Here is a 16,107-nt window from a genome sequence, read left to right as displayed (position 1 = left end):
TCTGTGCCTCAGTTACTTCATCTGTAAAATGGGGATTAAGACTATGAACCCAGTGCGGGACAGGGGCTGTGTCCAACCCAATTACATTGCATCTACCCCAGCATTTAATACAGTGCCTGGCACTGTCACGTACAAGTGCCATTATTATTATTATTATTATTATTCCCATTTTACAAATGAGATAACTGAGGCCCAGAGAAGTAAAGTGAGTGGCCCAAGGTCACACAGCAGATATGTGGCTGAGCTTGGATTAAAACCCAGGTCCTTCTGATTCCCAGGCCCATGCTTTATCCATTAAGTCACATTGCTTCTACAGATGGAGGAAAAATTGACCATAAAGATATTATGTAACTGCTGTGGATTTGGGGGGGGGTGGAGGGGTGAGTCCCTAAGTGCCTTGAGGATATAATAATAATAATAATGATAATAATAATGTTGGTATTTGTTAAGCACTTCCTATGTGCCAATCACTGTTCTATGCACTGGAGAAGATACGAGGTCATCAGTTTGTTCCACGTGGAGCTCACAGTCTTCATCCCCATTTTACAGATGAGGTAACTGAGGTCCAGAGAAGTTAAGTGACTTGCCCAAAGTCACACAGCTGATAAGTGGTGGACCCGGGATTAGAACCCATAACCTCTGACTCCCAAGTCCGTGCTCTTTCCACTAAGCCACTCTGCTTCTCTATGAATGCAAGTGCATTGGTGATGCAGGAGAGAGGAGTTGTGACTTGAACTGTAGGGCTTTGAAGATGTGAAGAGTGATAGTCTTATCATATATGAAGGGAGAGGGTGTTCCAGGCATGAGGGAGATGGTGAGTTAAGGGCTATATGATAAGAGGTATGTGATCAAGGCACAGTGGTATTAGAAGATTGAAGTGTATGGACTGGGTTGTGGTAGGAGAGTAGTGGGGATAGTCGATGGGGAGAGAACTGGAATGAGTGTCCTAAAGCCGATGAGATGCTTCTGTTTGATATAGAGCTGATGGACAACCACTGTAAGTTTTTGGGAGAAGGGTGCAGAACATTTTTTTAGAAAAATTATATGGGCAACAGGGTGAATATAGACTGTAGAGTGGGGAGTTCGGATGTTTGAAACCTTTATCATTTGACTTGAGAGTAACAAAGCACTTAATGAACAACATTATTTGGCCATTAAATATGTGAATTTTTATTCTGATTTCTCTATGTGTTATCCCAGATGAAATAAGCAAGAATCCATTTGCAGAGAAACTGCTGTATAGTGTAATTGAGTATTATGTTTTTAGATACAATACATTTTATAGCTCACTCAAAATTTTTGGGTATTTAATAAAGCATGTGGTTCTGGATTCTAGAATTTAATGAACCAGATTTGTCCAGTGCTAAGGAACTTCCCTACAATTAATTAGACACTTTGGGGACAAGTAACTCAAGCCATAAGTGTATATTTTAATATATCATAGGGAATGCTATCATTTAATAATAACTGTGGTATTTGTTAAGTACTTTCTATGTGCCAGACACTGTACTAAGCGCTGGGGTAGATACAAGCAAATCAGGTTGGACACATTCCCTGTCTTGCATGGGGCTCCCAGTCTTAATCCCCATTTTACAGATGAGAGAACTGAGGCACATAGAAGTGAAGTGACTTGCCCCAGGCCACACAGAAGAAAGTGGCAGAGCGAGTGTTAGAACTCATGACCTTCTGACTCGCAGGCCCGTGCTCTATTCACTACACCATGGTCTTCCCAGCCCAATATACTGTCTCTGGTAGTGGTCACAGGATGTAAGAGAGTCAAATGTATAAACCTATCTGGTCAATGGGAGAAGTGGAAAGGGAAAAGTAAATCCAGGATGGAAAGAGTGTGGTCTAATCATAATTTTTGTACTTAAGTGATGACTATATACTAAGCACTGTACTAAGCACTGGGTAGCTAAAACAAGATATTCAGGTCGGACACAGTCCCTAACCTACATGGGACTCAACAGTCTAAGAGGGACAAGAGGTGTAAACATCACATGGGCTGAGAGTAAGGGTACCTGAGTAAGAGTAGCTTGGCTACTGACTTAATAGGTGACCCTGGGTAAGTCACTTAACCCTCCTATGCCTCAGTTTCCTCCACTGTAAAATGGGAGTGACTTTATTTCTTGGTAAAGATTTCACAAAAATTAAAGGTTTAGAAAAAACTTGTGGTTATTATTATGATTACTGTTAATCATAATAATCATAATAAAAGCAGTAATAATGGTATTTGTTAAGCACTTACACTGTGCCAGGCACTGTTCTAAGTTCTGGGGTAATGCAAGATAAATGGGTTGGACACAGTCCCTGTCCCACATATGGCTCACTGTCATAATCTGCATTTTACAGATGAGGAAACTGAAGCACAAAGAACTTAAATGACTTGCTCTAAGTCACACAGCAACCAAGTGGCGGAACTGGGATTAGACCCAGGTCCCTCTGACTCCCAGGCCCATGCTCTTTCCATTAGGCCAAACTGTTGCTCGTGGGTCTGCATCTCCAGTCCATGGATGACTGTGCCTAACAACTCTTTTGGACTCTACTACTTCCCTGGTTTGACTGACTGGAATCCAGGAAAATAGACTACATTCCCATTCTGCTTCTCTTTGTTTTTCCCATGGAGCTAAAGTATCCACTCAGAATTATTCCATGGAATCTGTCTAGACCTTTCCACGGAAGAATTACGATTTGCCTCAGAGTACCACATGGAAACACAGCATCTGGACTTCATGAATCATCCTTCTATTTCTTAGATTGTGATCATAAAGTGGGACAGAAATTGTATCTGATTTGATTGTGCCTTCCCCCACAGTTATCTCAGTGCTTTGAACTAACAACTTTGTTAAATTCCAACTCTTATTGTTATTGAAAGATCATGTGCTCTAGCATCCTGCCTCTGGTTCAACTGCTGAATTTGACCCTTTCAAACAGACAGATATCTGGTTTTTAAATGTTTCACCTCAAGTAGCCTGATCTTAGAAGAAAATAATGTCATTACTCCTGAATGGGTTGCAAAACCATCTGCAAAGTGCCTGGAAAATTTAAAACAAAGAAATGACACATTCACTTGTCAGCAAAACAGTGATCAACCTAAATAGGTAAAAGTACAGTTGAATAGGATATATACACCTGTGCTTAGGATAAGCATTAATATCATTCATATTTATTGAGAGCTTACTGTGTGCAGAATATTGTACTTATTGTTCTTAGGAGAGTTCAGTATAACAGAGTTGGTAGACACATTCCCCGCCCACAATGAGGTTATAGACATTAACATGTACATAAATGTTAGATGTGACAATTTAGGGTGGGATATTTAATCCAAGAAGATTTGCTCATGGGGGCAGAACTATAGGAGGACCTTGAATATGGAAAGGGTTTTGTTCAAGCAGATTAGGGAAGAAAGGGAGTGACAAGCTAGTGTTAGTTGAGAGCAAGCACTTTAGAAGAAAACAGGGACAGCTTGAAAGGAAAGAGATTAAGTTGAGAAGTAATGGGTTAGAAGAGTAAATGCATAAAGTGGGGTGAGTCAGAGAATCTTGAAGCCAATTGTGGAAAGACATGAAGTCGATTGATGAGGAGGGACAGAGAAAGCCAGTGGAGCACTTTGAATGTCAGAGGGAAGTGTATGGAGGAATGCTTCAAGAATATACTCCATACAGGATATTGGCTAGAAGGGAAAAAGGAAAAGCTTGAGGCAGGGAGACAGACAAGGAGGAGCCATTGGAGAACTGAACTTTTCTAAAATTGTAGTTGTACAGGTAGAGAAGAAGGGGTGAACCCAGGAGATGAGTAGGAAGTACCAGCAGGAATTTGCTGATTAAATGAGTGGATGCCTAAGGATGACACAGAGATTGCCCCTCTTCTGAGAAAGGGAAAATGATGGTGCTATTGACTGAGATGGGACTGTTAGGAGGAGGAGGATAATTAGAAGAAAGGAAATTTATCTTCAGTAAATATGCATTTATAGTTATCTCTATATTCTCTTTCTATCTATAAATATGTAACATGAATGGTAATAGGAAGTAAGGGAATTAAGTTTTGGATATGATGGATTAGCAGTGGAGACTAGTCATTCAAGCAAATGAGCATTTCTAACTAAAGAAAAAAGTTAATTGGCAAGTTTCACCACTAGAACTTTTGCAACCAGACCAAAAGAAGGTGCTTTGTGACACAAAAATTTAATTCACTGATTGTGTTTTATTTTTTGTCACAAAATATAGCTAGATATTTCCCCTTTTATTTGACTCCAAAATTATTCCACTTTAGAAGTTTATGATGTAGTACTGGTCCCAAAAGATCATTTAGTCTTGATTTTGCAAATATGATGTTCATCAACTTTCTCTTGACAAAGCATAGCAAAGTGTTCCCCTGCAATTTGCTTGCATCCAGAAATCAACAGAACTGAGTTTTCCTCAGAATATCCATGCACTGAATATGGCCTTTAAAAGGAGACTATTTCACAGATCCCAGGCCTTATGAAAGATCTATAAGGAGATTAAGTACATCTGGTTAAAGATCTTCAGATGAATGGTGAGAAATTAGTCAGTGTTGTGCCTAGCAATATTCTTAAGGCAAAAACAATGCAGTCAGACGAGTACTTCAGACCATCCCAGCTGGGAAATGATACAAAAATAACCCAGAACACATTAATTTTTAGTTGGGATGGTGTGAAAATAGCCCAGAATGCATTATCTTTTGGATGTGATTGTCCATATGCTAACTATAGTGTGAGTGGCTTGCAGAGTTATTTAAAGGTTCATGCAATTATCTATAAAGGATAATGCATTTCTTAAGGGAAGATGAAATTCAAAATTAAAGCTTAGTGCTGCTTCCTCAGGAAAACTGGTAGAGGAAGTGCTGAATAAAATGGACAAAATTTGCTATCGTGTCTGATCACTTCCATTCCCTTTGCTGTTCTGCCAAAAGTGATGGTAATAAATCCCATGGTGCCCCAGTGTTATCCAGTTAAAGGAATAATTGAAAAGCCTTGCATTTGATCATTCTCACATCAGTGTCAATGCTTAATATTTGATATGGCAAACTATTAAGAAAGTAACCAAGTAACTCTTTTTCATTCAGGGTTGGCCAAGTAATTAGAAAAGTCAAGGGAGAATGAAGGAAGGTGTTAATATTATTATTTTTTATAAAAAAAGAATATATTCTGAATATAATTTGTACTTGAAACTGAATGGAATATATACATATTTGATGCAAAATAATTTAAAGCATAATATGGTATTTAGGTGCTTCCTATTTACTTTAATTGCTTACTATTCATTCATTCAATAGTATTTATTGAGCGCTTACTATGTGCAGAGCACTGTACTAAGTGCTTGGAATGTACAAACTGGTAACAGATAGAGACAGTCCCTGCCCTTTGACGGGCTTACTATGGTATCTAAGTACTTACCTTAGCTTCACAGACTGGCCTCTCCTGCTCTCCTCTTATCTCTGTGGCCGTTCATTCTAAGTCTCCTTTGTGTTCACAACATAGCTAAAATCCACTCTTTCCTCTCCATCCAAACTGCTTCCATGTTAATTCAGTCATTCGTCTGATCCAGTGTGGATTACTGCAGCAGCCTCTTTGCTGACCTCCCAGACTCCTGCCTCTCCCCAAATCAGTCCATACTTCACTCTGCTGCCTGGATCATTTTTCGACAAAAATGTTCAGGTCATATCACCTCAGTAAACTCCAGTAGTTGTCTATCCACATCTACATCAAACAAAAACTCCCCATCTTTGGCTTTAGAGCACTCCATCCCCTTGCACCCTCCTACTTCACCTCCCTATTCTCCTTCTACAACTCAGCCCAGGCACTTCACTCCTCTAATGCTTATCTTATTGTGACTTGATCTCGCCTATGTCACCGCCGACCCCTTGCCCATGTCCTGCTTCTAGAATGGAACACTATCCCTCCTCAAATCCAACAATTACTCTCCCCCTCTTCAAAGCCTTATTGAAGGCACATCTCCATCAGGGGTCATTCCCCGACTTAGCCTTTTCTCTTCTCTCACTCCCTTCTATGTTACCCTGACTTGCTTCCTTATTCTTCCCCCATCCGAGCCCCCACAGCATTTATATACATGTCTGTAATTTTTTTAAAAGTAATGTCTATCTCCCCACTTCTAGACTGTCGGTTGTTGTGGGCAGGGAATGTGTCTACTGTACTCTCCCAAGCCCTTAGTACAGTCCTCTGCACACAGTAAGCACTCATTAAATAAGATTTAATGAATTGAATGAAGTACTGTGTGCCAGACACTGTACTAAGCACTGGGGTAGATATAAAGTAATCAGGTAGAGCACCATCCGTGTCCTACATGAGGCTGACAGCTTTAATCCCTGTTTTACAGATGAGGTAATTGAGACACAGAGAAGTTAAGGTGACTTGCAGCAAACAAGTGGCAGAGCCAAGATTAGCACCTAGGTTCTTCTGACTCCGAGGTTCATGTCTTTAACTACTAGTCCACACTGCTTCTATAATGATAGATTTATCCCTAGAGTACTCTTCCTCAGCCATTCATAGCACTTTATAGAAATTAGCCCAAACATCTTTCACCATTATGAGGAGGATTGGGCACACACATTATTATACCCCTTTTGCAGATGGGAAAATGGAGGTACAGGCTTTTTCCTAGCGGGTTCTAAAATACAGGGTGGAACTAAGCCTCCAGTCAGTCAGTGGTATTTATTGAGCACTTACTGTGTGCAGAGTACTTGGGAGAGTACAGTAGAAATTTATATCTTCAGTGCTTTGCCTATGTTCATTTGCTTGAATTATAGTCATTTCATATTCTGAAATGTTTAGAGAATTTGAGAGCAAAAACTAAAGGATGAGGGAATGGGAGGAAGGAAATGGAGGAAGAAGAGAAGTAATGTTGAGTCTTGATGGATAAAAAGAAGCTTTAAAATTAAAAGAGAGAAGGGCAGAGTAAAGGAACAATAATTTAAAGAAGATTAAGGACTAGGGTGCGAACCAAATGAAGGAAGGTGGTTATTTAACAAGAATTGAGGGATCAATCAATTTATTAAGCGCTTACTGTGTGCAGTGCATACAATTGTGGAATGTGGATGTAGAAGAATTATAAAATTGTTGTCGGGGCCTCTCCTGGGAGTGACAAGGCATGGAGAAAAATTATAATTGAGCAGTGCATGGTCAATGCTTCCAGACTCAGCCCTTGAGGTGAGGGGATGAAGGAATTTAAGGAGTGAAAGTAGAAGCAGTGTGGGTTTAGTGGATAGACCAAGAGCCTGGGAGTCAGAAGGACCTGGGTTCTAATCCCAGCTCAGCCACTTGTCTGTTGTGTATCCTTGGGCGAGTCATTTCACTTCTCTGGGCCTCAGTTGCCTCATCTGTAAAATGGGATTAAGACTGTGAGCTCCATGTGGGACATGGACTGTGTCCAACCTGATTTGCTTGTATCTACCCCAGTGCTTAGTGCAGTGCCTGGAACATAGTAAACACTAAACAGGTGCAATAATTGTTACTATTATTATAGTTAGCGTTATTAATCCTGCTGTCTTTCTGTTGTCTATGTCATCTCTCCACCTCAAGATTGAGTCCACGGTCCATCGCTGTCATCTAGTTGCTAGGCCCCCACTGGCTTTGCCTCTCGGTCACAGAGAAGGATGTGGCCATCCTAAGAGCAGGTCCTGACGTGTGGGTAATTCGTTTAAAAATTATGTGTGTGACCTGCTCCCGCAGACTACCATGTATTGCAATCATTCCTGTTGATCTAAAGTCAGTTTAAAATGATCTATGTATAGGTAGGTTGTGTCGCATACTGCAAAGCCAAAAAAATGATGCTGACTGGAAAAAAAAAAGTCCTGCTCTTCAATATGCCACTTATGCTGGTGCAGTGATGAATACAGTAGATTCAGCTTTTTATCTAAGAGGTAATTTACAGGCGACATACTAATTTCCAAAGGATTCAGCACAACAAATTTGGCAGGAAATATAGAAATAAAGGAAATATTTTGCTGAACCTCTATTTCTAATGTATCCTTTTCCTGAAATGACAGATGGTGGCGAAGTCTTTCATAGTTAAGAAAGCAGTAGTTATGTAATATTTTGGGGGGTGAGGTCATCTGGGGACCTATCTGGTAGAAAATGAAGTGATCTCTGCTATACATGCGGATCAGATTTAGTGTGGCCCAAGTCTCTTCAGAGGGGGAGTCAGAACTCTTGGGGTTCAGTTATGGCTCTGATGCTCTTTCAGACTTTTATCCATGGTAAATGATTGACTAGAAAATATGCTCATTAAATAGGTTGTGGTTGGAAAGGACTTTGAGGAATAAAAGTTAAATTCAAGCTCTTGTTGGGAAAAGTAGTTCAAAATATAAAGGATTTAGCCTTTTCATTCCTTCATTCAGTCAATAATATTTATGTGGATCAGATTTAGTGTGGCCCAAGTCACTACAGAGTGGGAGTCAGGGTTTGTCCCCATGGAATTTAGGCCTGAATATCCTAAAATGGTATCTTGAAGGCTCCTCCCACTGACTTACCACATAATAATAATACTATCAGTTGATCAGCCTATCAGTCATTATCATCATCAGAGATATTGAGCACGTATTGTGTGCAGACCATTGTAATGAGCACTTCGTTCATTCATTCAGTTATATTTACTGAGCAATTATAGTGTGCAAAGCACTATACTAAGCACTTGGGAGAGTACAATATAACAACAGACACATTCCTGCCTACAATGAGCTCTCAGTCTAGAGGGGGAGACAGACATTAATACAAATAAATAAATAGGTAAATAAATAAATTAAAGATAGATATAGATATATATGTTACTTGGGGAAGGGAGGGAGGATGAATGAAGTAAGAGTGGTGCAGAAGGGAGTAGGAAAAGAGAAAAGGGCTAAGTCAGGGAAGGGTTCTTGGAGGAGGTGTGCCTTCAATAAGGCTTTGAAGCAGGGAAACTTGGAAGAGACAGAACAGTAGAGTTGGTAGACCCGATCCCCACCCACACAGGGCTTACAGTCTAGAGGAGGAGACAAACAGTAAAATAAATTTCAGCTAGAGGAAATGGCAGAGTGTATGCACATAAGTACTATGGGACTAAGACTAAAGTGAAAGGGTTAGAGATTCAAGTGCATAGATGATGCAAAAGGAAGAGTGAGTAGGGGAAATAAGGGCTTAATAGGGGAAAGCCACTTAAAGGAAATATGATTTTAGGATAGTTTTGAAGGTGGAGAGAGTGAAGGTCTGTCTTTTAAGAAGTGAGAGGGAGTTCCAGGCCAGAGGGACGATGTGGGTTAGAGATAGGTAGTTAGATGAGATTGAAGTACAGTGAGTAGGCTGGTGTTAAAGAAGCAAAATGTGCAGGCTGAGTTGTGGTAGGAGATCAATAAGGTAAGGTAGGAAGGAGAAAGATGGTTGAGTGCTTTAAGGAGTTTCTCTTTGCTGTGGAGATGTAATAGCAGCCGTTGGAGATTTTTGAGGACTGGGGAGATTGACTCAGTGTTCGTGTTTTTTTTAGAAAAGTGATCCAGGCAGTGGATGAAGTATAGACTGGAGTTGAGAGGAACAGGATGCAGGTATCTGAAAGGTGGTTGGATCAGCATGGTAGTAGTTTGGATGGAGAAGAAAGGGAGGATTCTAGAGGTGTTGTTAAAGTAGAATTGAAAAGATATGGTGACAGATTAAATGTGTGAGTTGAAGGAGAGAGTTGTCAAGAATAATGTGAAGGTTATTGGCTTGTGAAAAGGATATTGGTAATATTGTCTACAGTGATAGGAAAGTCATGGGGAGGACAGCATTAGGTGGAAAGATGAGGAGTCCTTTGTTGGGCATATGTTTGAGGAGTCAGTGGGACATCCAGGAAGAGATGTTTTGAATAAGACCGTGTGGGGTTGAAGACAGGAGGAAATGTGAGATTTCAGAGAAGGTCAAGAATAGAGAGCTAGGCTTGGGAATCATCCATAGAGAAATGATAGTTGAAGCTGTGGGTGTGAATGAGTTCTCAAAGGGAATAGGTATAGATGGAAAATAGAAAGAAACACAGACATGATTCTTGAGGGACTCCCACAGTTTAAGGGTGGGAGGAAGAGGGAGAGCCTGTGAAAGAGAGTAAGAAGTCGGGGGGGGGAGGTTTGCGTTTGCTTCCTTCTAACAATCATCTTCGGGCCACCAGGCCTCACTTCCAACTTTCTGGGCCATTTTAATTGCTTTCTCACATTCCTCCTCTCTTTCTCCATCTCTACATTGATCTTTGGAGAATTCAATATCCATGGGGATGTTCCCAACAACACTGCTGTTGCCCCGTTGCTCTCATTCCTCAACTCTAATGAACTCCCGTTCCACTCCACCTCACCCACTCATCAACATGAACACACACTCGATCTCATCTCTAGTCACTGTATAGTCTCTACCTTCACCAGCTTAAAAATCCCTCTATCAAATCACAATCTCCTTACCTACCTTCTCTCTTACACACCTACTCCCCCTAAATCTGTCCTGTTCCCACTCAGACCTCCAATTTATTTTGACCTGCTCCAATTTTCTGAAATCATCATGTCCAATTTGGTCTCCATTAAATGAACTACCTTTTCTTGACACACAAATCGACTCCCTCAAGGCTGACCTCTCCACTCAACTCAACTCACTCATTCCCCAGTCCCTCCACTGATCTGCTCACACTAATACGAAACACTGGATCACCTCCAGTGCACAAGTGGCAGACTGCTGCTGGCAGAAATTGAGACATCAGGCCAATTTCATCCATCTCAAAGTCATCGTTGCCAGCTTCAACTCTGCCCCCCTCCTTCACCTGATAACATTTTCTTGATTCTTGATGCCCATGCTTATTGTTTCAGGCATTTAATTCCCTTCTCAAATCCCCGTCCTTCCACATCCTCATCTCTTGCCCCTTAAGACCTGGCCGCATATCCTATTGATAAAATTGTAACAATCAGATGTGATCACCCTTCTAGACTGTAAGCTTCTTGTGGACAGGGAGCCTAACCCTATATTGCACTCTCCCAAATGCTTAGTACAGAGCTCTGCCCACAGCTAGTGCCCAATGATTACTACTAATTTACTAACTGATTGAGAAGGAGCAGCAAAGAGGAGGAAAATCAAGAGAGAACAGAGTCATTGAAGCCAAGGTTAGGTAATGTTTCCAAGAGAAAGAGGTGGTCCACAGTGTCAAAGAATCTGTGAAATCAAGGAGGATTAGGATGGAGTAGAGGTCTTTGAATTTGGCAAGAAGGACCATAGATAGGGCTATTTATGTGGAATTAAGAGAGCAGAATCCACACTGCAGGGGATAAAGGAGAGAATTGGAAGAATGGAAGTGGAGGCAGCAGGGGTAGAAAACTCACTCAAGAAGTTTGGAGAGGAATGGTAAGAAGGAGGGAGGGTAATAATTGGAGAGGGTGCCATATGGTCATTTCAATGCTTAAAACAATATTAATATTCATTTTAATACTAATTTTAACCACAATGGTATTAAGTGCCTACTAAATGCCCACTGTTGTGCTAAGTGCTGGAATAGCTACAACATAATCAGATTGGACCCAATCTCTATCCCACAAAGGACTCACAGTTTAAGTAGCAGGGAGAGCAAGTATTTTACCCCCATTTTACATATAAGAAAACTGAAGCAAAGGGTGTTTGTCACTTACTACTACCACACAACAAACAAATGGGGATAGACTGGACTTGAACCCAGGACTCCTGACTCAAAACCTCATGCTCTTTCCACTAGTCCACCTCCAGGCTTCCAGTTTCAACTGAATAAAAATCAGCAGAGAAGAATATCATGCTATTAATTTCCTTTGATAGAATTATCTATTGCGCTTGAATGACTGCCAGTTGCTTCAAAGTAAATGACATTTCTTTGAGGAGTAGGGGAACCATGGTATCTTTAAGATAATCAGTGAGATGGAAAGTCTAAGATAGAAAAATAAAAATACCAATGGAAAACAATTTAGTCAAGTCAGCCAGTGGAAAAAGCTAAGCAGTGAAACATGATATCCAATACCATGTTTGGAAGTGAAGCATTGTCAGGAATAAATGGAGTTTTTACTAATGGAAATAGCTCTGTATATAGTTTATATTTAATTAAGGTCACTAGACTTAATGCAATTATATGTATGAATGAAATAGGATGCTAAACTAGATTATTGGAGGAACACAGTTAAAATCAAAGGTTGTACTATATTACTAGAAAGTATCTAGTAAGTATGGTGGTCACTGATCACCATAATTTAATTGGCAAGGGATTCAATTATTTATCATATCTGTGTAATAGTGTTTAGGGTAAGTGATAAACCCACTTTTCTATTTCCACTGTGGTGAAAAGAGCAGTGATTACTGCATTAAAATCTCTAGTGCATTGGGTAATTCAGTGAATTCCCTCCCAGGCACTCTCTTCCCCAGCAAATTTAGACTACAAGCACACAACTTGGTTAATCAATCATCACATTTATTAAACATTTAATATGTGCAGAGCAAAGTCCTAAGCACTTTGGGGAGTATAATGTAAGATCGGTAGACATGTTCCCTGGTCACAAGGAGCTTGCAGTCAGGAGGGGGAGACAGACATTAAAATAAATTACAGTTACATATATAAATGCTGTGGGGTTTAGGGTGAATAAAAGATACAAATCCAAGTGCAAGGGTGATGCAGAAGGGATTGTGAGTGGGGAAAATGAGGGGCTTAATCAATAGCAGCTCCTTCAATTACAGATGAAGCAAAGATATTGATAGGCTGATAAATGTGGGCTCAGAGGAGTTACTTCTTGCTACTGACCATATGGGAATAGTTATAGGTGACTTCTCCAGAAGGTAGGAATAACTGTAGAGGAAGAAACAGAATGCAACCCGTCACAGAATGAGCAACTTACAAAACTATCTTAAAAATATTCCCATTGTTGGATAATTAGCAGTTTGGATCTGACATTGGAGTGAAAAAAGTCATGCAAGAAAATTAAACCAAAGTGCAAAAACTGGGATTTCAGTCCAGAAGAATATTTAGGAGCCCAACACTCTACATTCTACACTCTAGTTGGTGGAGTAAAGTAGGTGTTTAGGGAATCAATCATTCAGTCATTGAATGGTATTCAATGAGTGCTTACTATTTGCAGAGCACTGAGAAAGTACAATATAATGGACATGTTCCCCGCCCATAATGAGCTTATAGTCTAAAGGGGAGGCAGGCATTAATATAAATAAATCAAGGACATGTATGTAAGTGTCGTCTGGGCAGAGGAGGGGTGGGGGGCGGTGGATAAAAGCAAAAAGTCTACCACTATGGGACAAGAAATGAAAGCTTAGGAGATGTGCCTTCAATTAGACTTTGAAGGTGGGGAGAATGTTTGTTTGTTAGATATGAAGAGGGACGGCAATCCAGGCCAGAGGCCAGACTTGGGCGAGAGGTCAGCACTGAGATAGATGAGATCGAGGTAAGTGAGTAGGTTGGCATTAGAGAAGCAAAATGTGGGGTCTTGGTTGCAGTAAGCTTATAGTAAGGTGTGACGTAGGAGAGGGCAAGGTGATTGAGTGAACTAAAGTTGATGGTAAGGAGTTTCTGTTTGATGTGAAGGTGGGTTGATAACCACTGGAGATTCTTGAGTGGGGAAACACGGACTGAACGTTTTTGGAGAAAAATGATCCAGACAGCAGAGTGAAATATGGACTGGAGAGAGGAGAAACAAGAGGTAGAGAGGTCAGCTAGGAGGCTGATAATATAATCCAGGAGGGATAGGATAACTGCTTGAATGAATCTGGTAGTAGTTTGGATGGAGAGGAAACGGTGGATTTAGAGATGTGATGGTTGAACCAACAGGATTTAGTGATAGGCTGAATATGTGGATTGAATGAGATAGAGGAGTCCAAGGTTGCAGGCTATGAGACAGGAAGCATGGTGATGCCGTCTAAAATGTTGGGAAAGTCAGAGGAAGGTCAGATGTCACCATTATCTTGTATTTACATTGTGACTTTAATGTTTTAGGTGTTTTCAAGACCAAATTAATTTTTCCTCCAATAAGCTTTATTACCATGCAATTCAGACATTTATAAATGAGTATATGTTCCTAGATACATCAACACTCATTTTCAGATCTTGTGTAAGATAAAAATGATAGCAATTCTTTCATGTTCTTGTTCTCTTTTTGTGTGAACATTCAAAGGCACTGAGCTCTCAACCAAATATTAACTAAGGACATTATAATGTTTACAATAAGTGAACCTGTACAGAAGGAAGATCTTTGAGCTAAGGAAGTAGAAAATGCAATCTTCATTTCACAGAGGGACAGACTTCTGAAGTCTTTTCTGCAGTCAGAAGATTGCAGTCTCATCCTCAGCACTTTTGCATACAGTATAGTCAATCATTTATTCAGCTATTTAGTTCTCATAAATTCATACTATTACTTTGAATAACCTTGTTTTTCCTTCTGTTTCCACTATTTATAAATATTTTATGCCTTCCTTTAAGATTATATGCTTCTTGAGGAAAAGTGTGTTTAGTTTTGGACACACTTTCCCAAATACTGAATACAATGCTCATATCTCAGTGGTTGCTCAATAAATATCAATTATTGATGAACTGACAACCCAAGTAATGGGACAAACCCAAGAATTTTGAATAAAAGTTCAGTTCTCTGAACTTAGCAGAGATCCCTGAACACCTTAAAGATCTATGATATAAGGTATGTAAACAAATAAGGCACAGATTGTTTCCTTAAAGTTAACCAGTCAATGCAATATTGAGTTTTTAAAATTTAAAAATATTCTAAAAGTCTGACAGCTCTTTATGACTTTTACAATCTGATAACACCAAGACTTTATATATTATAAATTACTCATTTATATTAATAACTGTCTCCCCATTTAGACTGTAAACTCATTCTGGGCAGGGAATGTGTCTGTTAATTCTGTTGTATTTTCTCTCCCAAACACTTAGTACAGTGCTCTGCAGATAGTAAGTGATCAATAAATGCCACTGATTGATTTATCTTTTCACATGACATGATAGATGTAACACTGTGAATGTGTTATGAATACAAACATATGCACACCAAATTACATGGGAGTTATTGAGAGTGATTAGGATTTTTCTATTTGCTATTTCACAAGCTGAAATATTGTCAAGATATCAACCAACAGGATTTCCCTATTCCATTTTGACATTTAATCTGGGATTACTAGTGATGGTATGCGATTGGACAGTGGTGTGGATGGGCTGCATCCTGGACTGTATGTAGATTGTACTTTCAAAAAGCTGCCACATCTAATGAATTATTTGTCAAATTATGAGAAACAGTGTGACTCAGTGGAAAGAGAATGGGCTTGGGAGTCGGAAGTCATGGGTTTGAATCCCAGCTCTGCCACTTGTCAGCTATGTGACTGTGGGCAAGTCACTTAACTTCTCTGTGTCTCAGTTACCTCATCTGTAAAATGAGGATTAAGACTGTGAGCCTCACGTGGGACAACCTGATTACCCTGTATCTACCCAGCGCTTAGAACAGTGCTCTGCACATAGTAAGTGCATAACAAATACCAACATTATTATTGTTATTACTATAGCAATATTATTGAGTACAAGAAAAGGAAACAAAATTAGTCCATAGTCTATGTTCTTAAACTTAATGCAGAATCAGCGCAGGTAGGAGGACATCTATGCAGAGTTGGGAGAGAGGTCCAAGATTTAGAAGGTCCCAGGGGTGTGAGCAAAGACAGGAAAAGGAAAGACAGAAGAGAGCGATAGAATGAAACACAGAGAGAAATTCACCCACACTAAGGTAAACCTACAAAGACAAATGACACAGAGATGAGACACAATCAAGCAATTCAATCAATCAATGATATTTATTGAGCATTTACTGTATGTAGACACAAGTAGAAAGCGTTTGGGCAGGTACAGTACAGGAGAGGTGGTAGACATGCAGGAGGAGGAACAAGGGTTGTGATTTTAGTCAGGGAAGTCTCTTTGGAGTAGTTGTGATTTTAGGATGGTTTTGAAGGTGGGGAGAATGGTGTCAGTTGTATTTGAAGGAAAAAAGAGTTTCAGACCAGATGGAGGACAGGGCCAAGGGGTTGGTTTCATGACAGAAAAAATCAAAGTCCTCATCTTTCCACTGAAATCCTGA

Source organism: Ornithorhynchus anatinus, chromosome 4 (assembly GCF_004115215.2).
Source record: "Ornithorhynchus anatinus isolate Pmale09 chromosome 4, mOrnAna1.pri.v4, whole genome shotgun sequence".
Taxonomy (NCBI): Eukaryota; Metazoa; Chordata; class Mammalia; order Monotremata; family Ornithorhynchidae; genus Ornithorhynchus; species Ornithorhynchus anatinus.
The sequence above is the reverse complement of the archived record's forward strand: the minus strand, read 5'-3'. Positions refer to the sequence as shown.